General features: G+C 37.6%; 1 pseudogene; it reads left to right on the top strand.

Moving 5' to 3' along the window:
* The window catches only part of LOC114040022, a 36,564-nt pseudogene extending 20,503 nt beyond the window's left edge, over nt 1-16,061 (top strand).
* Nucleotides 16,062-26,520: the final 10,459 nt, after the last annotated feature.

Below are 26,520 nucleotides of genomic sequence, written 5' to 3'. Positions count from 1 at the left end.
TTTTCAGGGATATTTGAAAGAATATAAAAATGGTATTGGCAATGCAGGACTAGAGAAGAGTCCTATATTTTGAAACAGTAGAAGAGAACAGACTGTAAACTATAGGCAAGTTAGCTTGACTTTGATTCTTGGGAAAATCCTAGAACAGATCATTGAAGAGACAATTAGTAAATATTTAGAAAATGAAGGCATTGATTTCCAGGATCTGGCATGATTTTTCAAAAGGATTTCATGCCAGACCAAACCTATTTCCATTTTTTGACAAATTTACTAAACAAGGAATTCTGTGGCTATACTTTACTTTTGATTCTAATGGAAAAGATGGAGAAATGTTGGCCAAATAATTATGCAGTTAGATGGATTTGGAACTAGTAATATGGCCAGATACCATTAATGGTTCAATATTGACTTGGCAGAAGGCTTTCAGGAAAGTACTCCAGGGATCTATGTTCCTCACTGTGCTATTTAACATTTTTAATTAATGATTTGTATGAAGGCATACACGGTATCCTTACCAATTTTCAGAGGACACAAAGCCGGAAGATTGGCTAACACAATGGATGACAGACTCAGTATCCAAAATAATTTTGAGAGAACATTAGGTTGAATCAAAAAAAATGACATCCAATTGTGATAAATTTAAAGTCTTACACTAGATTGAAAAACATCAATTTTATAAGTATCATATGAGGTATAGAACAATTAGATAGCAGTTTGTCTGGAAAAGTTCTGGGGGTTTTACTGAACTGTGAGATCAGTGTGCATTAGGCAAGTAATATAACAGATAAAAGAATTAATTCAATTTGAGATTACATTTGAGGGAGGTACAGGAATAAGGAGGTGTTATTCCCTTTGGTTCTCTGCCCTGATCTGAACAGATATAAAATATTATGTTTAATTCTAGATTCTACAGTTTAGGAAGGATACTCATAAGTTAGAGAAAGAGATCTATGATAGGTCAGTCAAAACAGTATTCAGTCTGAACACTCCATTGCTATCCATAGAATATCTTAAAATCAGGGTCAGCAAACAATGATCTAAGAGTCAAATCTGGCCTGCTTCCTCTTTCTGTCTGGCTCGCAAGCTAAGGATGGTTTTTTACATTTTTAAAATTTTAAAAAAAGTATGGACTATTTTAGTCCTCAGGTTTCAGTTTGCCAACACCTTGATCTAGAAGAAGGATCTCAGCACATTAGGTGAAAGATGAGAGGGTATAGAAGGGATATGATCTGCATTAGAAGAGGGAGTTCTCACATTGATGAGATCACAGATCCATCAAAATAAAGAAGTGTAAAGTAGGAGGTGAGGTCATATTCCTTTAAATATGAGATGAGGTCATGTTCCTTTTCTGTTGTCGTTGATGAGTCATTTCAATATTGTCTGACTCTCTTTGAACCCTTTTGGGGTTTTCTTGGCAAAGATAGAGGAGTGGTTTGCCATTTCCTTCTCCAGCTCACTTGACAGATGAGGAACTGAGGCAAACAGGGTTAAATGACTTGCCCAGGATCACACAGCCAGTAAATCTGAGGCTAAATTTGAACTCAGGAAGAATCCAGGAGAAGGTGAATGCATATGGCCTACCCAACAGTTTAGCTTTGTCAAAGGAATTTCACACCTTTTGTTGGGAGGCATCAATGCCATAAAAAAGACCTCATCAATGGAGAATTTTTAGAGAGGAAATCAAAGACTTATGACAGTAGTAAAAGGGCCCAGAAAATACCTGTACAGACCCACTGTAATCACAGTAGTCCCATGCAGTATAAGTATTATATCCTATCCATTTTACATATGGGAAATCTGATGCTTTAAAAGACTGACTGAGGCTGAACATGAACCATGTCTCCTGATTCTAGGCCCTGCATTTTTTCTCTTAAGCAGTGTTATTGTTATTGTTGTTGTTGAGTTGTTTTCAGTCATGTCTGACTCTTTGTGACCCTTTTAGGGGTTTTCTTGGCAGAGATACTAGAGTAGTTTGTCATTTCATTCTCCAGTTCATTTTACAGATGGGGAAAGTGAAGCAAACATGGTTAAGTGACTTGTCTAGGGTCACACAGCTAGTAAGTCTCTGAAGTTGGATTTGAACCTAAGTCTTCATGACTGTGACTCCAGGCCAGGCACTCTAACCAGTGTGTTAGCATTGCCTTCTCCTCGGCAATGCTCTCTCCCAAAGAGTTACTCAGAGTTTATTTACAAACCCAAATCTCCATGATAGTCAAATAAAAAAGTAAATAAATAAAAGGAAGAGCCTATCAGAGTTCATGTAATTTCATTTCATTTGGTAATCTGATATTTTAAAAATCTGGGACCTTCAAATATATGACACGTACTTGAGGCTATGCAGACATACTTTATTATAGAAACATTTGTTAATCATTAGCATCATATTTAAGGGGGGAGGAGTACTGAAAGAATGAAGCTTGCACAAAGTGACCTAAGATTTAATAATGCTTTTAATGAAGAGGAAAGGGGAGAAAAGTGCCTAATCCTATAGTGGTTTCTACTCTGATGTAAATTGTTTCTCCCCCTGATGCACTTATCTTTTTAACCTGATTACCTTTTAACATTTTATCCATCATAGAGAATCACAAATTCTTAGAGCTAAAAGAGATCTTAGGGATCATTGAGTTCAACCCCTTTAGTTTGTGGAAGAGGAATCTACGGCCAACAAAGAGAAATAACTTGTCTAACATCATGTCATCCATGAGTAATAGATAGGGCCTTCAATGGCAGGATACCACAGTGCTCTAAGCAATCCAAGGATTGGCAGAACATGGAGATGACTTGTGTTTTCAATAAAATGTATTTCTTTTAGAGTTTCTCTCTGGTTTCCTATCTCCTTTCATTAATTAATGGTTGTTGAGATGAATTCCACATACCTCATTCCAAGGAAAATAGTTTGGCTGGTGCAGGGCAAATGAAGGTGATGTAAGAGAAAGGGCAAAGTGAAGAATGTATTATAATGGGGAAAGTGTCAGGCCTGGAGTGAGGAAAGATGTGGATTTGAATCCTGTCTTTGATTCCTACTAACTGTATGACCCTAGGCCACTCATTTAATTTCTCTGAGCTTGAGTTTCATTAATTCAAAAAGAATAGTAGTACCTATCTCACAAGGAAACTGTGAGGATAAAATGAAATGATATTGGATGTCAGTAAAGCATGTCAGCTCTGGAGTCAAAGGCATTAGTTCTAATTCTGACTACTCCTTTTATCTTTGTGTGAAAGGAGATCCTTTTATCTTTGTGTGAAAGGAGAAGCATCTACCAGTGGCCCCTGAAATATGGCCCAAGCTAGTTCTTTTCCTTATAAGGCACTAAAACCATCCCTGAATTTGATTGGCTTAGGGACTAAGACTTTTGTGCCCATTTGTACTCAGAGGCTTGATGAGCAGCACATTTTAAAGTATTGTAGGAACCGTGCTAAGTACTGAGGTTACAAATACAAGCAAGCAAGACTGTCATTGCATTCAAGGCGCTTATGTTCTATTGGGGGAAGATAAGACATAAAGGGGAGCTGGGAAGTGGGAGGGGGTAAAGTAAGGCAAACCATGAGGAGAAGTCCAGAAAGTCGCGTTGTCAGTGAATTGTAGCCTGGCTATGACTCCTACTGTATAGTGGTCCAGGCAGGCAATCACCAATCAGAAAGGCATGGCCTTATGGTGAAAGTTTCTCCAGTGTGGGAAGGTGGCTAACAGGGAACTAAATCAAGGCTATATGCTCACTTAAATGGTGTTACCCTGTTCTGAATCTCCTCCCTTTGCTATGGCTAAGTTAACTGTTAGTTGTACAACAAGTGTCTCATTTCATTCCAATTTTAAACCTGAGGTACCAGACCAAGCAGGTCAACCTTGACCTACTACTACACTCTTAGAATTGCATCTCATCCCTTGGGCCTCAGTTTTCTTATCTGTAAAATAAAAGAGTTGAATTAGATGATTTTCTAAAGTCCATTCTAGCTCTAAATTTTAGGAATCTAAGGAATGTTTTATTTAGTTAGTTAGTGAGTTATTTTTGTATTTAAACACAGAAGTTCTTTGGCCAACAAAAAAATCATATTAAAGGCTCCTAGGGAAGAAGGTAGTCGACTTGGGGGGAAAAATCCCTTTGATGATTTCCAGTGACAAGTGCTTGGAGCAGCAAAAAGGATATCCTCTCTCTGATTGTGTTTATTTCAGTCATGGTGTGCCTGGAAAAGGCAAGGTGGAATGGTCTGGACCCCAAGCTTCCTCTGGGAGAAGTCCAGCAATCAGTGCTCTTAATCAGATAAAGATGAACATTATATAATCATGTGACACAGCACCTTTAAACTGCAACAGAAGATGAAGCTAGATGATACAATAACATGTAATAGGGAGAAGTTATCAGATTTCCAGCAAAAATTTTGGTCTTTGTAAAATTACAAATCTTTTCCACTTTGATGAGTTAAATAATTCCCTTTTGTCTGCCTGTGGAAGCAAAGAACCTAATTTTGGTCGTCTCAGTTCCCTTCCTCTTGCCTTAATTCTCTTCCTATTTCTGAAGCACAGCAAGATGACTAATTAAGGAATTTAAATTCTGGGAATAGTTGATATTATGCCAATGCAGGATGTTACTTTAACTAAACATGAGGTCCTGTGGAATTAATTGCAGGAAAGGGAAGGAGTATATAAGGAGACTGTTGCGAAGGTAGTTGGAGTTTTCATGTAATAATGTCTTTCCTAAATCTTAATGTTCCTCTGGAACACACTCCCTTGGTCTTTAAATACTATAGCTATTATTTGGAGATTTGTATTATAGAGTATTAGAAAAACAACTGACTCTTAGCCAGAGAATTTGAGTTCAAATCCTGACTATTGATGCTTACTTTTTTGTGACCATGAGCAAATAACTTGACCTCACTAGACCTCAGTTTACCTTTCACTGGAATTTTGTTATTATCAGCAACCACATTCCCAGCCTGCAAAACCCCAGAGCTCTCACATGCATGTGTTCTTGCTCTTTGACCCTCTAACATCCTGTTCACTTAACCCTCTTAATTAGGTAGTGAATTAGGAAGTTTAAAGAACTGTTCTGAAAACATTATAGGAAAGAGGAAGGCATCGTTGTCATGCTCATATCTTCACCCTCATCCCTTCCTTCCTTGGAGCTTCTAGATCTCAATGTGTGTGTATGGGTGGTGTTTTTATTAGTGCTTCACTGTTTAGACAAAAGTTTACAACATGTGATATATAGAAAAGATTAGCTACATAAGTGACCAAAATGAATGACTGCCCATGTGATTTGAGCAACTGTGTTAAGAGCTTTCCCTGCATCCCCCAAAACAATTTCTTCCACTGCCTGGGGCTCTAGAAATTCCACTAGTAGACATGCAGCCTTTTGGCCTCAGACTTTATTCTTTATTAAATTGTAAAAATCTCCAGAGACAGCTAGGTAGTCCAGAAGATAGAATGCCAGGCCTGGAGTCAGGAAGTTCCGTCATTTTTCTGACTCTGTAAATACACCATTTGGGGTTTTCTTGGCAAAGATACTATTTCTTTCTCCATCTTATTTTACAGATGAGGAAACTGAGGCAAACAGGGTTAAGTAACTTGCCCAGGGTCACAATCTAATAAGTGTCTAAGACCAGATTTGAAATAAGGAAGTTGAGTCTTCCTAATTCCAGGCCTGGTGCCCTACCCACTGAAGACCTGAGTGAAAATCTGATTTCAAACCCTTCCTAACTTTGTGACCCAAGGCAAGCTATTTAACCTCTGTTTGCTTCAGTTTCTTCAACTGTAAAATGGAGATAACAATAGTACCTATTTCTCAAAGTTGTTATGAAAATTAAATGATACAATATTTGTCCATTGCTTAGTCCTGGCACATAGTAGGTGTTTTGGTTAAGCTCATCACCTCTAATCTCATCACTCTGCTTTTAACTCAAGCCTTGATGGACACCATTTTCCTCAGACTCTTCTACCCTCTTGATTGGAGGGATGGAGAGTGGAGTACCAAACTCCTTCCTTTATAAAGGGCAGAAGCTGTACTCAGCTCACTCCACTCTGCATCAGCTTCCCTGTCCTGTCCAGTTTCAACCCCACTAAACAAAGTGCTCCTAGCAAGGTACCCACTGCTCTTCTCCCTCTCCTCCCCTAGCCCTGCCATACCTACTACCACCTCTCACCCCCAATATTTTCCAGTCTCTTTTTGTGTTTTGTTTCCACGCATTAGATTGTAAGCTCCTTTGAGGGGAAGAACTATCTTCCTTTTTATTAATTATATCCCATTTAGCACAGTTCCTAATATGTAGTAGGTACTTAATACCTAATACCTACTACTTAGGTACTTAGCAAATGTTTATTGGATTGGATTGGATTAATAGATGCTAATTTGTGTCCTTCTTTCCTTCCAGAGGGGTAACACATTAAATCTTAGCAGACATTCATATTTTTCCAGTTATATTTTTCATATATATAATAATATTATATTTTTCTTAAATTCTTCAGTTACATTTATTCACTATAATGGGATTGTACCTATACTAAATACTACATTCTTGAATTTATACAAAGCATTAAACCCAATGACCCATTGTGCAGCAGTTTTGAAAGTCTACCTGAACTCAGCTGTAAAATGCTAAGTTTTGTCCTTTACAGTGGGTAGCATTTGGCCACTGACACCTCATTCTTTTTTTCTGCTAAAGTCTCTAATGCTTCTATAAATATACAAGTTATTCAGATACAGCTATTCTTCCTTTGTTTCTGGGCACAAGTTACTTAAACCCTTTAACTATTCTAGCATTTGTAGTAAAGAAATGACCAATAGGGAAGCCCTATGTTGCTACAGAAGCTCTGTTTAGCAACTGAATGGTTGAAAGTTTCTAACTCAAACAAGTTTCTTCTTAGGCATCACCCTGTCAAGGACTGGCCTCCATGAAGTTTCAGCACTGGCACTGTTTCTTATTTAATTCCACATTTATTAACTACCCTTGATGTAAAGACAAAACAAACAAAAAAATATAAACAAAAACACTGGCCCAGGTGTTAGAATTAGAAAAGCATACATGAGAAAGTTCCTGGTCTCAGGGAGCTTACACTTAACTTATACATGTATTTGAAGAGCAGGTGGCTACAGAAATCTCACTTAGAGACCAACTATTGGCTGTTGAATGGAGAGAGCAAATGGAATTCTCTTCATTGCTTCCCCTACAGTTGGCACGAACCAAGTAAAAGCCCGATGATGCCTTTCCATCTCTGAATTTGCTGTGCTCTCCTGATTCATTGCCTGTTAAGTTAATCTGTCATAAGATGGATCATTAGGTCTCAGTATGTGCTTTTTACCAGTTTGTGGCAGGGTAGGAGAGAAGATATATATAGAAAATTAGGAAGAGAGGAAAATCATGGGAAATGGGCCATTGGCAAGCAAGGACATGAAACGAGTCCTGGGTCTTGTTGTTTATGCAATTAAAACCCTAGTGCCGAAAATGAGAAATCGAGTTTTTATCACAAGATGTCTGGAGCAAACCCCAGAGTAGTAGTGTCTGATTTCAGTACCAGATGCATTCGGAAGGTTCCCAACTTCATACTGGATTGCACTAGGCATCGATTCAAATGAATAGTTTGATGGGTTTGTGCAGGCACCAATCAATCTGTACATTTACATATTTGGTCAAATAGCCTTTGTATATTGATGAAACAGGATCATAGATTTGAGGCTATGTAGCATATTTCTAATTATATTAGCAGGAAAAGGAAGATCAAAGAAAAGATAAGACTTTTGCTTGGGGCAGATGGGAGGATAATAACTACAAAAGAGAAGACAGAGTTGCTCAAGTTTTATTCTTTTTCTGTTTTCTATGTAAAGAAGAATGGCCATTATGTTGGATATGAAAGAACAAAAATGATTAATAGTTACTACCAAAGTTAAGTAGGGAGTTGATCAGAACACCCAGCTGCCATTGATAAATTGTAGTCACTTGGCCAACATGAACTACATCCTTAGGTCCTGAGAGAACTGGCATATGTGATGACTGAGTCACTGTCACTGATATTTGAAAGGTCATGGAAAGCTGGAGAGATGTCCCAACATGGGAGGATCTATGTTTTTACAATTTTCTTTTTTCCTTTTTTTTTTTTGACAATTTTCAAAAAGCGGAAAGAACAGTCTTCAAACCACTGGACAGGGAACTTGACTGTAATTTCTCAGAAAATTCTGAAATAGATAATTCGAATGGTTGGCAAGGTTGGCAAATAACTAGAAAAGGAAACAGTGATTACAAAGAGCCAGCCTGGCTTTGTCAAAAACAGGTCATGCCAGATGAACCTCATTGTCTTTTTCTAAATAGAAAAACAGAGGAATGCAGTAAATATTATTACCTTTGGGCACACTATTCTTGTGAAGAAGGTATAGAAAGATAAAGTAGACAATACTACAAGCAAATGGTTCAGAACTATTTCAATGGCTAGATTCTAAGTGTAGATGTTAATGATCCCATGTCAGTGTGGAAAACTGCCTCCAGTGGAGTACCCCAGAGATCTGTGCTGTTTAACATTTTCATCAATGACTGCTGATTAATTATTTTTTTTGGCTAGGCAATGCGGTTAAGTGACTTGTCCAAGGTCACACAGTGTTAAGTGTCTGAGGCTGGATTTGAACTCAGGCCCTCCTGACTCCAGGGCTGGGGCTCTATCCTAACTGCCCTGATTAAAAATTTTATAAATTGTTTGGATAAAAGCATGTATGGTATCTTCATCAAATTTTCAGGTGATACAAATTGAAAGGGATAGTCAACACAGATGATAACGTAGTCAGAATCTGAAAGGATCTTGACAGGCTCTGTGGACCATATATTGTCTTAGAAGGCCACAAATTTACATTATCCATGCTATATCTTTATTTGTTTTGTTGAACATTTCCCAATTATGTTTTTGGTACTTCTGGGCTAGAAAGAGCTGAAGCTAATAAGATGAAATCCAATAGAGATAAAGGTAAAGTTTTGTACTTGAGTACAAAAAATGAATCAACTTTACAAGTAAAACACATGGGAGGCATGGCCAAATGGAAGTTGTTTTGAGAAAGATCTAGGTGTTCAATGTACTGTAAGTTCAATTTAAGTCAGCAGTGTAACATGATAGCCAAAGAAGCTAATTCTATCTGGGCCTATGGGGAAGGACGACTGAGCTTCCAGGAATGGCTAATCCCCATGTTCTCTGCCTTTGTTAGACCTCATCTGAATCATTGTGTTTAGTTTTGGGCACCATGGTTTAAGATAAACTAGAAATTGTCTAGAAGAAGGCCAGAATGATGAAGAGCCTTGAATCTACAACAAATGATGATTGGTTGAAGGAAATATGTATTTTGGACCTACAGAGAAGAAGACTAAGAGGTATATGTGCATTGGGCATATGGAAGGGAGATAATTGGCAGTCTTCAAGTGTTTGAAGTCCTGTAAATTAGAGGTGGGATTAGATTTATTTCATTTACCCTCAAGGGCAGAATTAGGAACAATGAGAGGAAGTTGCAAAGAGGTCAATTTAGACTTCATGTCAGGATAAACTTCCTAACAATTAGAGCTTTCCAAAAGTGAAATGGTCTGCCTCCAAAAGCAGTGGGTTTCCTCTTCTAATAAGACTGCAATCAGAGGATGGATAGTCACTGCTGAGTTATGTTAAGGTAGAAATTCCCTTTGTGTATGAGTTGGACAAGATGGCGACTGAGGTCCCTTCCAGGGGACCTCGAATTCTGTGATTCTGCCATTGTCTAACACCCTCATTTTGGGGATGAAGAAGCTGATGTGCAGGAAGGGTAAGTGTTTCCCAAGGTCCCCCTGATAGTAAGTGACAGGGCGTGGATTTTAAACCCAGGCCCTCTGTCTCCAAGTCCGGTGGTCTCCTTACCACTGTATCTTGCTGCCTTAGAACAGACACTCAATCCAAGTTAGTGTTCGTGAAAACACCTCTATGTGACTTAATGGTTTATTATTTTAAAAAATTTTTTGGTATAATATTAAAGAGCAACTTAGACAACAAGAAGATATTGTAAAGGCCCATGTAAGAGACAGAGAGAGACAAAGAGAAGATATTAATTAAAAAGAACTAGAGACTAGATCCTTCTTGGAGCTGTCTCACGTGAACTAAAATAAATCTAGTTTGAGGTAGAATTGAGATGAGTGGATGTAAATGAAAAGAAAACTTAAAAGGGAAAATAACTGTCCAGGAGAATAATACTTTCTAGCCCCTTGTTGTTATCCCCAAATGAGGATGCTGATCTCCTCCACTTTCTAGACATTTACTTGATAAATTTCTGTGGCTGGGAAAGTCAGGAAAAACACAGGAACCTGATAGCTCAGTGAAGCCCAGCTATTCCTGGGAAGAGTTATCTGAGAGTCACTAGTGGTTACCTTCCCAAAAGCCTCATAATTAGCATTAAAAAGATACTATAAGTGCCTATATAAGAACAGAGTGCTTGTATGATCACCTTATTTCTTGTTCTTCTTTAAAGTACTGGAAAAAAGAAGTAAAACGAGTTTAATGTGTGACTAGTGTGAGATAAACTTAACCTGGTAGCTCAAACAGGCAATCCACAAGCATTTACTGAGTACCTACTATGGCCTAGGTACCAGAGATACAGAGATCAGAGCAGTCAGTTCAGTTTGCAGTTTGCAGAATGAAGTTAGAAAAGCAGGCAATGAATGCACTTTCGCATCACTAATATCATAATTCATGAATGAATGACACCAAGTTATTCCTTCTTTGGAGACAATAGTGGTCGAATTTATACTGCATGTTTTGTTTGTTGTTTTAAAATTTCACTTCATTTCTGGGAATCAGTAGCACAATTTTTTGTGGTATATAAGTTTCAGCATACTCAACTACTTGATGAAGAACAACTTAAATTTTTGCTGGCATAGTCAATTTCAGTTTCTTTATGATGGACCATTTTAATCATTGATGCCAGTCACATTTTGAAAAACAGACAAAAGTTTTTTGTGATGTTTACTGGGAAACTGAATATTCTGTTAGTTCCTATGGGAGTGCTAGCAAGGCATTAGGTGAGCAGTAAATATCACTTTCATGACCTAGACCATTACCTCCGGGCTAAATTGTTAAAAGTAATCCGATGTGTAATTAAACAGGAATTAGTATTCACAAGATGACTGTGACTAGGTTTCCTAACAGTATGTTAGGAAAGGAATGAGGCAGCTAGGTGGCTCAGTGGATAGAGCACTGGGCCTGGAGTCAGGAGGACCTGAGTTTAAACCTGGCCTCAGACACTCTCTAGCTGTGTGACCCTGGACAAGTCACTAAACTTCTGTTTGCCTTAATCCACTGGAGAAGGCAATGGCAAACCACTCTTGTATCTTTGCCAAGAAAACCTCATACAGGTTCATGAAGAGTCAGACTTGATTGATTGGGAAGAGTCAGACAATGATTGAACAACAAATGTTGAAATAAAGGGTGTGTAGACAACTCACCTAACACCTCCTAAACCCTTGGATTATAAGAATGCCCACAGAGCTGCTGTGGCAGCTTTGGCTAATTCATTGAAAGTAAATGACACTTAAAGAAATAACAGAGCAAACTGAGTAACAGGAAAATATTCACTTCCTCCTAGAATGCCCACATAGGGTACCTCTTCCCCAGGTAATCACAACACTGTTGGGGAAGGCATATGGATAGAGAACAGTGTGACCTGGGAGATTTCATAGAGTGTTCACACATAAGGAACAAATAAAACACATGGAGTATTCACGAGGTAAACATATGTGGCCAGGGAGTATGTGTGTGAAAGTGCCAATTCCAGGATCCTGTGTGGTCAGGATGTATGTGTGAAAGGCAAACAAGTAAGGACATGCATGGCCAGGGTCAATGAATGGCTGGGGCAAATCACACCTCCAATACTACATAGCTACCAATATTCTCTGATGTCATCATGCTGCTCCCCATTGAGCATCAAATGAGTTATCATCATGTCTTGGCTCTCAGCTGGGTGTCACGCCTGCTCTCCATCACATTACTTTTGTTGGGGGTGTCCATTTCTCATACAATTGATGGGGATATCCATTGGTCATGCAGTTGCCATGCATCTATTATTATCATCTGCAGGAGCTGTAGTGACTAGCAAGCATCTCCCTGACAAGGGCAGGATACCATTATTTTAGTGTATAACTTGGGGCTATGAGCCTTCCTCCCCAGGAAGATAACCAGTAAAAGCTAATAGAAATCCTCAAATTAAGATTAGGGATATTCCTTTCAACTGCTTTTCTTCTCTTGAAGACTCATTTTCCCTGATTTCCAATAACTATCTGACTCAGATATTAGAAAATTGCTTTTAATTCTCTTAAATCCCTTCTTCTCAATCTGTGTTCCCAAAACTCTTTTCTGTGACTCCCTCTATAAAATACCAGAGGAGCTATATAGGAAGGAGGTAAGTAAGGCTTGGTTTATTCTCCCAAAATACTCCTTGATTGACATCCAAATGACTTGGGGCAAAACCAAAAGGCTAATTGAAGTAAGCATAACCATTGGTTTCCGTCCCCATCCATATTCTGACCTTTATTATTCATAGCCACTGGTAACAAAATCACTTAATTTTATGTTTTAGCCAGCACAAATCTCACTGGTTTCTCCATATTTGGATGCCTAAAACTAGCCCCACAATGTACAGCATGGGAATTTTTATAGCTAAAGATCCATCCTTATGAAAAATAATAGGGGATTTTATTGGACTGAAAGCTTAACATGATTCGGTGATTTAGTGTGACAGTGAAGAAAGCTAATAAAATCTTTGGTTGTATAAAAAAAAAAAGTGTCCAGAGCAGGAAGGTAACCAGAGTATTGGGTTCTATTCTGGGCACTTCATATTAGAAGAGATATTGACAAGCTGGAAAACATCCAAAGGAAGCCATCCAAGATGCTGAAGGACCATGAGATCATACAATATTAAGTTTGCTTTAAGAAACAAAGGATGTTTAGCTGAAGACAAGGAGACTCAAGGAAGACATGCTAGCCATCTTCAAGCATTTTAAGGGCTATCATGAAGAAGGGATTGGGGCAAATTAGTTTGACACCAGAGGGTTAGGATTAATAACATTGGAGGGAAGTCACAGATGGGACACACATGCAAATCTATAATACCTCAGTGATCTAAAATTTTATTGAGGTAGATATTCCCCTCCATTGATAGAAATCAAAGCATTTCTGGCACCTAAGAGATGATCTTCAAAAATTACTGTGGCTGAAAAATTCATGACTACCATCAGTCCTATAATGATTCTCTGAACTGAGTTTGTTTTTGGCCCATTGACATACCTGAAACTTTTCCAGCTTGGTAGCAGCTTTGCAAAGCTTGGGAAACTCCGGAAGAGGAGGCTGACCAGAATGGTTAGAAGATTGAAAACCATATCAATTAAACCACAGGGTCAGTTAAAGAAAATGAGGATGTTTATTCTGGCTAAGAGAATACTTGGAGGAGGAGAGGATGGCACATGAGAGCCATCTTCAAATGTTCAAAGGAATTGGACTATTCTTACTGGTTCTGGAGAGTAGAACTAAGTGTAAAAATTTCAGGCCACCAGACTGTGTCTCAATTTGAAGAATTAATTACCTTTTTAACAATTAAAACTGTCAAAAATGAAATGGGTTTGCCTCAAGAGGCACTAAAGATATTTAAGCAGACCTCTTGTCAGGAATGTTGTAGAGATGATTCATGGGGCTTGATTAAGGTGACCTCATATTATTCATGCTGGAAGTCAAGAAGATTTGAATTCAAATTTTGTCTCAGGTACTTACTAACTTTGTGACAAGTCACTTAACCTCTCTCTTAGCCGCAGTTTATTCATCTATAAAATGAATATAATAATAGCAACTACCTAGCAGGTTTTGATAATCAAATTCATACATACACATACCACATATATACACATATATAAAATAAGTATTATATATACATATATACACATTATACATATGCATATATTATATATGAATTTATATTTATGTGTATCTTTTACTTCACAAACCTTAAAGCAATTTATAAACATAATATTTAATTAATATTAACAAACATATTTAATATTAATTTTAAAATAAACCTATTGAATATTAATATTTATTTAAATAAACATTTATCATTTACATAAACATATTTAATATTAATAAACATATAGTTTTAGAGAGTTGCATGGGTTATCAATAGGTACATGGTCCATGATCACATAGCAAATATGTATCAGAGGAGAGGCAGGGCTCAATGGTTGAATGAAGGCACGAAAAAAGTTAGCAGTTGTATGAATCCATTTCATCACTTCAGATGTCAGAACCGTAAGAAATAATACATCTTTATATGTCCCTTCCCACAAAGGCTAGGACAGCATTCTGCCCTCCCCCACACCCTTCAGAAGCAAAAGTTCATCTGGCTATTGTTGGCAAAGGCAGAGCCTCCTTGCTATTAGCAGGGAATTGGTATGGCTTCTATAGTTCTTATTGGTTGTGTACTTTGAGGAGAGTAAATACCCATTAAAAATTGAGTTCTCATTTGTTAGTGATTGGCAGTGGCCTGGGATTCTAGAGGAAAGGAGCTAATAAATGAAAAGCAAACACAGGCATTCCACACAGATTTTCCATCAGGCCCAGATGGCTGAGCTGTATTAATGGTTGGCTCATAGCAAATACGTATTGACATTAGTATTCAGAAGAAGCAGATGGACCTGTTGTATTAACATCAAATATCTCCATTTATTGAAACAAACAGAAACACAGCCTCTTCTGGTAAATATTCTCTTGACTGACTATGTGAATTCATACATTAGTAAAAGTTTTCATTTTCTCTGATAGCTCTTGTCTTCTTTTTTATGCAAAATATGGATCATTCCCATTTTTGTATTATTTATCATCACTGGTAACCTGTAAATACCAAAGAGACATCAAACTTTAGTCAAAAGAGACCCAAGATCTCCTATGTTCTGATCTCATTACTTTACATTTGAGAAAAGGTACCAAGCTATAGTTTGAATCCTAGTCTCCTGGAAGCCATTTCTGTGCATACCCAATAGGACCTACCATATTTCCAGCTCCCTCTAGATTTAGTTCACTGTGGTTTGATTAATGCCTGACATCTATAACAAGAGTTATTTAAGGCTAGTTGTTTAGTACTTTCTTTTGCTATCAAAGTCCTTTATCCCTTCAAAATTCCTCTATAAAGACTTAGAAACTTCAGTCTGTCAGCCCAAGTTCAGTTAATGGTATAAGAAAATAAAAGTAAACAATTTAGATTAGAAATTAATTTAACCTCAAAATTACTGAGGAAAACCATAATTATGAATGTACGGATTAGCAGGTTGAACTTTTGAATAAGAGCCTGCCTCAGAGATGATCTATGTACACAGTAGGCATTCAGCTTGGTAAATTGTCATTTAGTGCCTACTATGATTAAAGTGTCTTATGAAGATCTCAGTGTGCTCCCACTCACTGCCTGCTGACTCGACCTTCCTGAGCCTCCTCCCTGCCATAGCTGCCTTCAAGCTTATGCTAATCTGGCATAGAGAGAGCACTTGTTTCAGCAGATGCTATGATGTGGACCTGAGCCCTGCCAGGTGCGAGGAGGCCAATTGTTGTGAGATACTGGCTACAAATCTGATATCTGCTTCACCTTTGTCCAAAAGAGGACAACTCACACTCTTTGCACAGTACTAAATGCCATTGAGCATATGTGGTTGTTAGTAGTGAGGACTTGGTGCCTCAAAGAGAGTATCAACAAAACAGACACTTCTATGACATTCAGAAACCTCCAGTGGTGACTTATGACCCCTTCTACAGCAGTATCAGTAAGGGCCGTTGCTATGTGGATCTCACTGAGGATCATCTGCCCTCCTGTGAGAGCCTTCTATCCTTCTGGAAAAAAGAAATCATCCCTCAAATTAAGGAAGGAAAGTGTGTTCTGATTGAAACTCATGGCAATAGCGTTGGTGGGATTGTCAAACATCTTGAAGGTCTGTCTGATGAAGCAATCGTGGAGCTGAATCTGCCTGCTGGCATTCCCATTGTGTATGAGTTGAATAAGAATCTGAAACCCATCAAGAGATCATATGCAAAGCTATGGTGGTTGTAGCAGTCAAGGCAAAACCAAAAAGTGAAATTAGGTACCAGCACACACAAGCAGTAGTAGCCAGTACCTTCTCAGATTTCCTACCACATCTCTCCCTTGCCTCACATTCTGACTATATCTCTCTCCTACTTCACACACTGACCATCGCCTTTGAGATCATAACACATCGCTACAGGTGAGGGACTGACAGTTCCTCTTCTCATTTCTTCTATATTTCAGACCAATTTTTTTTCTCTCCTGTTGTCCCTCCCCTCAACCTCCTATGTTGTTTGACTCTGTAAGGACCTGGTTGAGTTAGGGGTGGGGATATGGTAATGAGTGACTGATTTGGAGAGTTGAAAGAAGCAATTGCTGCAGTTACACCTATGAGCTAGTCCTGCTATTAGGGCAGCTCTCTCAGGGATTGTCATCATTCCACTAGCAAAAAAAACTACATTTTACCTGAGTGGTAATTAAACAAATCGTGAGAATCTTGTTTGGATCATGTTTCATCTCTGACCCAAGAGAAATGTATCTGGAAGGCTAGGATTATGCCCTAATGTTTACTTGTTTCATTTACTTTCCCGAAAGACCCATCTTCTAGACTGGTTATTGCTAGCGACTTTTGAAATTAAACTGTCCCACACGGTCATCATCTGAGGTCTCAAACCACAATAGAGAGGGGAAAGTTCTTTGATTTCCAAGTGCTTGAGAAATTCATACCAATATATATCTTAAAGTCCCTGCTCTGTTGTGTGGCAGTGAAATGCCTCAAGATCACGTCACAATGTGTCTCCCTATGTCCCACTTCCTTTTTTCTTCACATCCCAACTACCTGGATCTGCCACCAGGGTTCTCATCAGTTTTAGCATAACTGTATTACCCCCACCACTTTTTTGTTGTCGTCCAAGTGATGTGCAATAAAAAGTCTCCCACTAAATTCTACTTTGATGACTCATCATGCCTGTAAAGGTGACTATGTGTTCACAAAGTTTCTGTCAGACTGAAAGCCTTTAAGAACAGGGCAAGAGGTAGACTTTCTTCATCCCAGAACCAGCCTAGATAAATTTGACTACCAGTTATCATTATTATTATTATTATTATTTGGTCATAGTAATGGATAATGTGGAAGGGGGAATGGGTTAGCTCAAGGTTCATCTTCTACTTGAAGCCTTTCCAGGTTACCCCAAGTTTCTAGATGCTAAATTTAGCTACCAGATTTTTTTGGGGGGGGTGATGGTGGTGGTGATAGCAATAGATAGTATGGCAGAATGGGTTCAACCAAACAATCACTTTCTATTTGAGGACTTTCCTAATGGAGAGTTGAAAGAAGCAATTACTACAGTTATTCTTATGAGCTAGTCCTGCTATTAGGGCAGCTCTCTCAGGGACTGTCATCATTCCACTAGGAAAAGAACTTGCTAGTGCCTTACTCCCACCCAAAGTGATCTTGTATTTTATATGTATGTATGTATGTACGTATGTATGCACAGACACATATACACACACACATATATATTCCCTGATTGGATATAATTTCCTTGATAGCATGGACTGCTTCTTTTTTATCACCAAAACCCCAACACCTAGTTTAGTGTCTGGCACATAGTAAGAAATTAATGAATTTTATTTATTGAATGATGATGATGAAACCACCCATCTTTTGCAGTATGTTCAAATTGCTGTATGAGTTACCAAGGGGGTGTGTGTGTGTGTGTGTGTGTGTGTGTGTGTGTGTGTGTGTGGATGTTTATATAATAAATAAAACACAATCTCAGCTTGAAGGTATTTATGATTCATCAAGGAAGATAATAGCTATAGTTGTTTGTTTGTTTTTTAAAAGGGACTAAGCTAAGAATATTCTAGGAGAGGTTAAAAGTGCCACGAGTATAGGAAGAGATCACTTCTGGTTAGTGAGGTTCAAGAAAGGCTTCATGGAGAAGGTACTGTTTAAGCTATCCCTGAAGTTTTGATAGGACTTCAGTGTATAGAATTAGTAGAGGGAACTGTGCATTGTTGGCTCAGAGAATAATGTGAACAAAAGTATGAAGAAAGGAAAATGTAAGAGAATTGAAAAGTATAGGACCATTGGTTTAGAACTTGGAGATCTCCTGGTCCAATGCCTTCATTTTGCAGATGGGGAAACTGAAGCCTAGGAAAATGAAGCAACGTCCTTAGTTATTGATGGCATGAAATGCAATAATATTGATCAAAATCAAAATCCATCCAAGATTTCATTTGAATGAATGAAAAAGAATTTAAGTGCTTATTATGTGCCAGGCACTATGCTAAGGCTAGAGAGGTCATTTAAAAAAAAAAAAAAGGAAGATTCTTGCCTCAAAAAGCTCTCACTTTCTAATAGGTGAACATGTACAAATGTATTTTTCATCTCAACTCATTTTCTTCAGATGAGCCCTTAGCACATTTCTACACTTCAGTAATCCTGTAAAAACATACTACGTTACCATCCATTGCTCTTTTTAAACTGAATTTATTTCTTGCTCCACCAGAGAAAATTTTACTTGTGAGGAAACGTCTCCTACAGAAATAGGCCCAAAGAATGTGTCAATACTAGAATAAAACTTATTTGGTCAAGGTATATGACTTCTTGGTTATCTCTATGGCAAGTCTTAGAAGGTCATCATTTAGGGGCAAAAAAGTTAAGAAGAAGCACCTTCCTTCACCCCTCCTTTTTCCCCCAACCCAGTGGTGTTTGATATAAGTTGGCTTAGAAATATAGAAATTCAGATTTCCTTGGGACATGAACCTGCATTCTCCTGATTTTGTCCTTTTGACTCTTTGTAGCCCATTCGGGCAACATGAACTCAGTAGAATACTAGACCGGTGGTTCTTGATCCTTGTTGCATCTCAGACCCCTTTGGTAATCTAGTAAGACCTATAGACCCTTCTTTTTCAGAATAATATTTTTAAGTGCAGAAAAGAAAATGCTGAGGATTCTAAAGGAAATCAATTATATTGAGATAAAGTCATCAAAATATTAAAAAAAAAACCCTAGTTCACAAAGCCCAGAATAAGAGCCCCTGATCTAAACTGTTAAAGCTAGAAAGGACTTGAGAGATAATCTAGCTTGACTTTCTTATTTTAAAGACTCCCTCAAATCTTAGGGAAGTGAGTGACTTTCTCAAAAGGGCATTTGAAGAGGAGAAATTCTACAGAAAGCTGTTGGCTGTGGAAAAAAATAAAATAAATGGAAATAACATTTAACATAAGATTGAATTTTTTCAGGCAACCAGGCATTATTCTGTTGAGTTGGATCTGGCATTTTCTTCCACTGATATTTGAATATGGTGAAAATGAAACTATAATAGCAATTCAGCAAAAAATTCTGCTTTTTCTTTAATTACACAGACATTTTAAAATATTTACAGGTAATCTTGTACTGACATGTCCAAAAGATTATTTGTTAAAAATATTTTTTTCATGTGGAAAAATAAAAACCACTTGGGCTATTTATGGATTGATAAGTAGTGCCATTTATTTTAAATCTTAAAAATAAATTTTTCCTTCTAATAACAGACAACACTTTCTTATTTACTTCTCCAGGTAAAATTTCTGATGAAAAAATTATGACTTGGGGAGGTCTGAAGGAGGAAGTTTCTTAAATAGTAAGATAGAAGCTGACTATCAGTTATGCTGTAATTAATGTAGAATTCAAAGCTAAAAAATCCAGACAGTCAATGATGTGTTCAATATCTCTCATGGAGATCTATTTTTCACTAATGCTTATCTTTCCAAGGGGCATAGTTAATTTCTTCCGTACTCTGTAAATTATTACAGAAATTACAAATCTACTAGTAAATCAATACAACTAATTGTAAATTAATAGATTTCTAAGTGTGAAGGAGCGTGTAATAATGTAGATGAGTTCTGTAAAGAACATGCCAATTCTGGTATCAGGGGCACAGAGTATCCAGCTGCTTTATGTGACATCTTCAAGTGTAAACACATTTCTTTCTTTTCCCTAACCCCCCCACTGATTTAGTCTGCCACTGCAGCGAATAACATTTCCATTAGCCTCCTACTGTTAAATCGTAGAGTAACCATAATAATAATAAAAAAAATTCCAACATGCAAACAAACTAATAGAGTCGCAACTGGGGTTACCGTCTGTCTTCGCCATTTGCATGCAGCCTACAAATACTCATGTTCAAGGCAAGCAAAGCAAAGCAAAACAAATTTGATCAAGTATCAACCCCTCCCCCTTCCAATTTGTTTTTGTTCTTGGGGTGTCAGGGGGCGGGGATTTAGATCTGTGATTTCATCTGGGTGAACTCCCAATGTGGAAATTCCTTCCACTTATGCAGATCGGAAGTTCATCTGTAACTTAAAGCCTAGGAGAGTTACATAGTTACTATGTGTCAGAGATAGGAGTTGAGTACAGGTCTTTCTGTCTCCAAAAGTATCTTTCTGTCTATAATAAATGTAGCGAGTACAAAACAAAATGTTTATGCTTCTATGTTGACTGTGATGAATTATCTTTGTTCTTGTGAGGGCGTTCCGCTGCTTTTTCTATTAATTGTAGAACTGAGTTGATTTTCATATAAACCCAAAATCATTTTCTAGCCATTTATTAAATTGAAAGGTTTGGAATTTTGATTAAGATGGAAGCATGAAAGTAGCCCAGATCTCCCAGATATGCTCCAGCAATGAACTAGAAAGCACCAGTTCAAAAAATGATTAAAAAAAAAAATCCAAAGAGTAAACACCTTCATCCAATCCAGGAGTACACAAAAAGACAGAAGCCCTGGCTGTTGGAAGAGGGTTCCAGCTACCAAAGCCAGAATGAACTCAGGTGAACAGACCGGAAGCCCACAACTATACCTTGACATGGGGAATCACGGCTGGGGAAAGAAGACATTAGCAACATTCTGACTAAGCAAACCCCCAGGTAAAATGGAAGACTATAGCAGTAACCTGACTAGGGATCCTCTCAGGGAGATAGAAGATTACATCAATGTGTTGACTAGGAATGACAAATCGCAAAGTTCAGACTGCAAACACTAACCTGTGCCAGCGATCTGAGTGAGGAAACATCAATGGTGTTAAGGTAAGAGCCCAGGAAGTCAAGATCAGAACCAAACAGGGCCTCACTATCCTCATTGAAGAGTACATCCATTTGATCCTGGGCTTGATTTTGTTTATTTGTAAATTCATTTGTAAGTTCAATTGTTTATTTTTTGTCATTGGATTATTTAAATTCACTTTCTTGCTCTGTTCATCTAAACACTTTATGCTTGCTTTTGTTTTTGGTGAATATGCATTCATTTTGCAGAGAGTAGAACAGGAGGAGGTTTAGAAGGAAAGATAGAGAAGTAGGACAGTTTTAACCTGCTGTGAGCTCCTGAAGACAGGGTCTATGTCCCGCCCCCCCCCCCTTCTTTGTATCTCCAGAACTTATCACAGAACCTGGACCATAGTTAGTGCTTAACAAATGCTTATTAATTTAATGACTGATGAATTTAATCTATGCATTAAAATAAGCTATAAGTCATGGAGATTGTAATTTTCTAATATAGGCTTATTTTCTATTCTTTTTATATGGAGATGTTTCTTTTTAAAAGTGTTAGTCACTTTCATAAGAAAAATCAGAATATTTTTTAATGAGAAAAAGTTTTTAAAAATTTTAAAGAAAAGAAATTTAAGGGTTTGTGGATAAAGTTGTACTGTAATGAGTTGGTGTAATCTATCCGTGAACATTTACCAAGGCGTTACTTTTTCCAGAAACCTCCACCAGGCATTCTGAAGACATATAAAAGATATAGAAAACACTGTCACTATCGTGAATATCATTTGCAACTTTGTGTGTGTGTATGCTGAGGGGAAATAGGGCCATGGGAAATAATACCTTTTTGTATTCTTAGACTTTGGCTGCTAACATTTGTATGTGATTATGATAGAAATTTGATTGTAAACGTAGAAGAGATGCTAAAAATATTCCCTAGGTTTAGTTTTATCTCTGATTTTTCCTTGCCCACTCATCTACATGGGAGAGTGTATGGGGTTTAGAGTTGAAAAACAAGGAAGTCCCAAGTTTTCAAACTGGACAAGTAACCCTTATATGAATGACACTCAAGTATGTTCTAGCCTTCAAAAATTAAAATCAGGAAGCATTGAGAATGCTCACCATCAGCTAAAGTTTTCCACAAAAAGAACCAGGAGGCTTAGTCAGAAACAAAAGATTAAGCTTGAAGGGATTAGGTTGCTAAAGAAACCTTGCTCTTTATCCTGAGAAGCCTAGCACCTAAGGCAAGGGATGTCCTGATGGAAATGAAATGTCTTCAAGTCAAAACTCTTTGAAGCAAAGAGACAGGCCACTCCTTTGTAGACTTTTCTTCCTAGGGCTTTTGTTGGTTCAGTGGCTGAATTAAGGGTGACTGCTTTCATAAAAGAGCTATTTTTAAAAGCCTATGGTTTTTTAATTAGGTGCAGTATAGTAAAGACCACTCTTGCACTAAGGAAGAGATAATACAATAGCCAAAGTCTTCATCCGGGAAACAGAGAGAATCTTCACAGCCATGTTCTCAGCAGGGCACTCTTAAGTCATGGTTGGTCATTGTACTGGTCAAAATTCTTAAAGCAGAAAGGGAAAAGGACTCACATGTACAAAAATGTTTTTAACCGCTTTTTTTGTAGCAAAGAATTGGAAATTGAGAGGATGCCCATCAATTGGTGAATAGCTGAACAAGTTGTGTTACATGAGTGTAATGGAATACTATTGTTGTATCAAAAATAATGAGCAGGCGGAGTACCTAGAAAGATTTACGTGAACTGATGCTGAGTAAAGTGAGCAGAACCAGGAGAACATTGTACACAGTAACATTGTGTGATGATCAACTATGATAGACTTAGTTCTTCTCAGTAATACAACAAGACAATTCCAAAAGACTCATGATGGAAAATGCTATCCACATCCAGAGAAAGAATTATGGAGTCTGAATGCATATTGAAGCATACTATTTTCACGTATTTTTGTTTTTTCTTTCTTTCTCGTGGTTTTTCCCTTTAGTTCTGATTCTTCTTTCACAGCATGACTAATGTGGAAATATGTTTAACATGATTGTACATGTATAACCTATATCAAATTGCTTGCTATCTTGGGGAGGAGGGAAAGAAGAGAAGGAGGGAGAAAAATTTGGAACTCAAAATCTTACAAAAATGAATGTTGAAAACTATCTTTACATGTAATTAAAAAAAAACACATTTAGTGAAAAAAAATTCTTAAGGCAGCTAAGAGAAGCAGTGAATAGTGTACCAAACCTGCAATTACAAAAACCTGAGTTCAAATCACTTACTAACGGTGTGACCTTGTTAACCTCTGTTTGTCTCAGTTTCCTCAGCTGTAAAATGGAGATAATAGCCGCTACCTCTCAGGGTTGTTGTGAATATCAAATGAGATAATATTTGTAGAGTTCTTAGCATAGTATTTGTCACATAGTAGGAATTTAATAATGTTTATTCTCTCTACCACTTTCCACCTTTCCCTCAGTAGGCCATACCTAGAAGCATCAGGCAGGGGTTACACATCAGTCAAGCAGAGTCTAGCAGATAAGTATCTTTATTTTTTAAAATAAGTATTTATTAAGTACCTACTATATACCAGGCATCATTCCAAGCACTCTACAAATATTATCTCATTTGACCATCACATAACCCCTGGGAGACAGGTGCTATTATTATCCCCATTTTACAGTTATGGAAACTGATGCAAACACTAGTTAAGTGACTTGCCCAAGGTCACACAGCTAGGCAATATCTGGGGCTGGACTTGAACTCCATTCTTGTGACTCCAGGCTTAGCACTCTATCCACTGTGCCACCTAGCTGCTTCTAAGGATCTGTATCTGGAAAGGATGACATATCATATAGAGCATTTTATTCAGAAGAACCTATATATTTGGCAGGAATCAATGAGAAATCGGCATGGTGGAAGCAGCATGATAACCTCACTAGAAAATATTAGCGGTCTTGCAGCATTTGAGGTTTGAACTGCTCCTCCAATTCCATACTTTGACCACATGCGTTCCCTCTGTGTGTGTATCACTCCATATGTGTTCCTTATGTGTGTGCTCTACCATGCATTGCTTTGGCCATACTCTTCCCCTACACTGTGCCTTTCCATATGTATACCCAGGCCATGTGTGTTTACTATGTATACCCACCCTTTCTACTGATGGTGTGTGTGGAAAATTTATGTGGAAAATATTCTATTGCTACCTTCTTACTAAACCATTTCATCACGTCTTTGCTTTGAAATAATTGAGTCTTCAGGCTGATTATTAAAGGTACATGTAAAGGAAGGAGTTCATAAGCTATGGTTTTCATACATACAGATGCAGAGAGTGCCTTGTACCTGGATTAGCTTCACCTTGGGGACATGCCTGCTTTGTTAATGTCAACTTGAAATGACTTGCAAATAGTACTATTGTAAAGCAATGCTTTTTAAGGTCATTGAAGATAGGACCTCCTGCCTTATTCACATTTGTATATCTCACAGTGCATTGTACATAGTAGGGGCTCAATAAATGTTGAATTGATTAGAATTGAATTGACTAGAATTGAATTGAATGTAGTAAAAACTTAATACATAAATAGTACTGATATCAGTATTGTGCCACTCTATTTTCCTGTTGACTGGCCATATGGTGATATTTCCCCATTTGGTAATGCAGGTAGGATTGCAGCAGGATTAAGAAAATACTTACCTTGGTATTATGTATGCCTGCCCAGAATGTGTATGTGGAAACTCTTTCATTATTCTGACCCACCAGAGAAATCCGAATTTCAAAATATAAGAAATAACAAGGTCCTGAAAATTAGTTTTACTTCTTGTTCATAAAGTGTACATAATGTGTTTGCTGCACCCTGTTTAGAGCATAGACATAACGTGGTCCTTGCCCTCTGAAAGTTTACGTTATGAGGTTGCATAGACACACATACACACCTACACACATACATACACATAAACCTCAGTCCAGGAAAATATCTGGTAACTGGAATCCAGTTAGACTGAACTCTCAACTTCCCTGATTAGAAGTCAAATTGTAATAAAATAATGTCAGGTGTTTGGGGGAGGGGAGGAGAGGGGATGAGGAAATCTTACATCCTGGGAGTGTTCCAAAGCCAAGATAGATTCACCCTAACCTGCTGTATCATCTATATCCAAAGTCCTGTATAATACATGCAATGCAAATTGATGACCATTGTTATGACCCTGAGGAAATGCTAGATCTTCAGTCATCAAAGAATAGTGTGTTTTTGTATTCACTGTTCCCTCCTTAATAAAACAGAAATGATTTTTAATGTCGTAGGACAAAACTAAAAGCATTTTCAGGATAAAAATCTATCAGACAGTAAAACATTAAGCCCTGTGAACTGTAATGAATAGAGGTTTCACTATGTCTAGATTATACCTAAAGGGGGCAGCTAAGTGGTGCAGTGGATAGAGTGCTGGGCTGGGAATCATGAAGATTCATCTTCCTGAGTTTAAATCCAGCTTCAGACATTTACTAGCTGTGTGACCCTGGACATGTCACTTAGCTCTGTAGCCTCAGTTTCTCATCTGGAGAAGGAAATGAGAAACTATTCTAGTATCTTTGCCAAGAAAACCCCAAATGGAGTCATAAAGAGTTAGACACTTATGAAATGACTCAACAACAACAAAGATTATACATAAAATAACAATTTTATGTATATATATATATATATATACACACACACAGATATATGTGTGTGTTTATTTGTATAGATGGTATACTTGTATATATATGAATATGTAATATATGTATATACACATATATAGCTTTTATGGTTAGTTTTACATCGTTATTATTTCAAGTTTGGGAAATGAACTTTTTTGGGAGAGGGGAGTAGTATAGGTACTTCATTTTTTTTTCACACCTAAGACAAATTCCTATCTCTTTCTCTAACTAGCTCTGTAACATCAGTAACCGTTCTGTGGTATTTGCTGAGCTAAGGATTTTGGAGTAACAGTAGTTATCTTTATGCTATTGTTCTTCCATTGTTTTCAGTCATATCTGATTCTTCATGACCCCATTTGGGGTTTTCTTGGCAAATATACTGGAGTGGTTTGCCATTTCCTTCTCCAGCTCATTTTACAGATGAGGAACCTGAGGCAAACAGGGTAAAGTGACTTGCCCAGGGTCACACAGCTAGTGTCTGAGGCCAGATTTGAACTCAGGAAAATGAGTCTCCCTAATTCCAGGTCTACCACTCTATCCACTGTGCCACCTAGATTTTCATCTATCTAGAGAAGGCATAAGGAACACCAATACCTTGATTGACTTTCTCTTCCTCTTTTAGTAGGCATGTGGAACAGTGACATAGTTTATGAGATGAATAATCAATATTTCTTGATTAAATAAATCTTTGGCCCATGGCAGGAATAGTACCTGAAGACAGAATCTAAAAGCTAAAAAATATAATTGAAATCATCCAGTCCAGAC

The sequence above is a fragment of the Vombatus ursinus genome, unplaced genomic scaffold, assembly GCF_900497805.2.
Source record: "Vombatus ursinus unplaced genomic scaffold, bare-nosed wombat genome assembly UNPS02012602.1, whole genome shotgun sequence".
In the NCBI taxonomy this organism is placed as follows: Eukaryota; Metazoa; Chordata; class Mammalia; order Diprotodontia; family Vombatidae; genus Vombatus; species Vombatus ursinus.
Note: the sequence above shows the minus strand (reverse complement) of the source record. Positions and strands in the feature narration are given on the sequence as shown.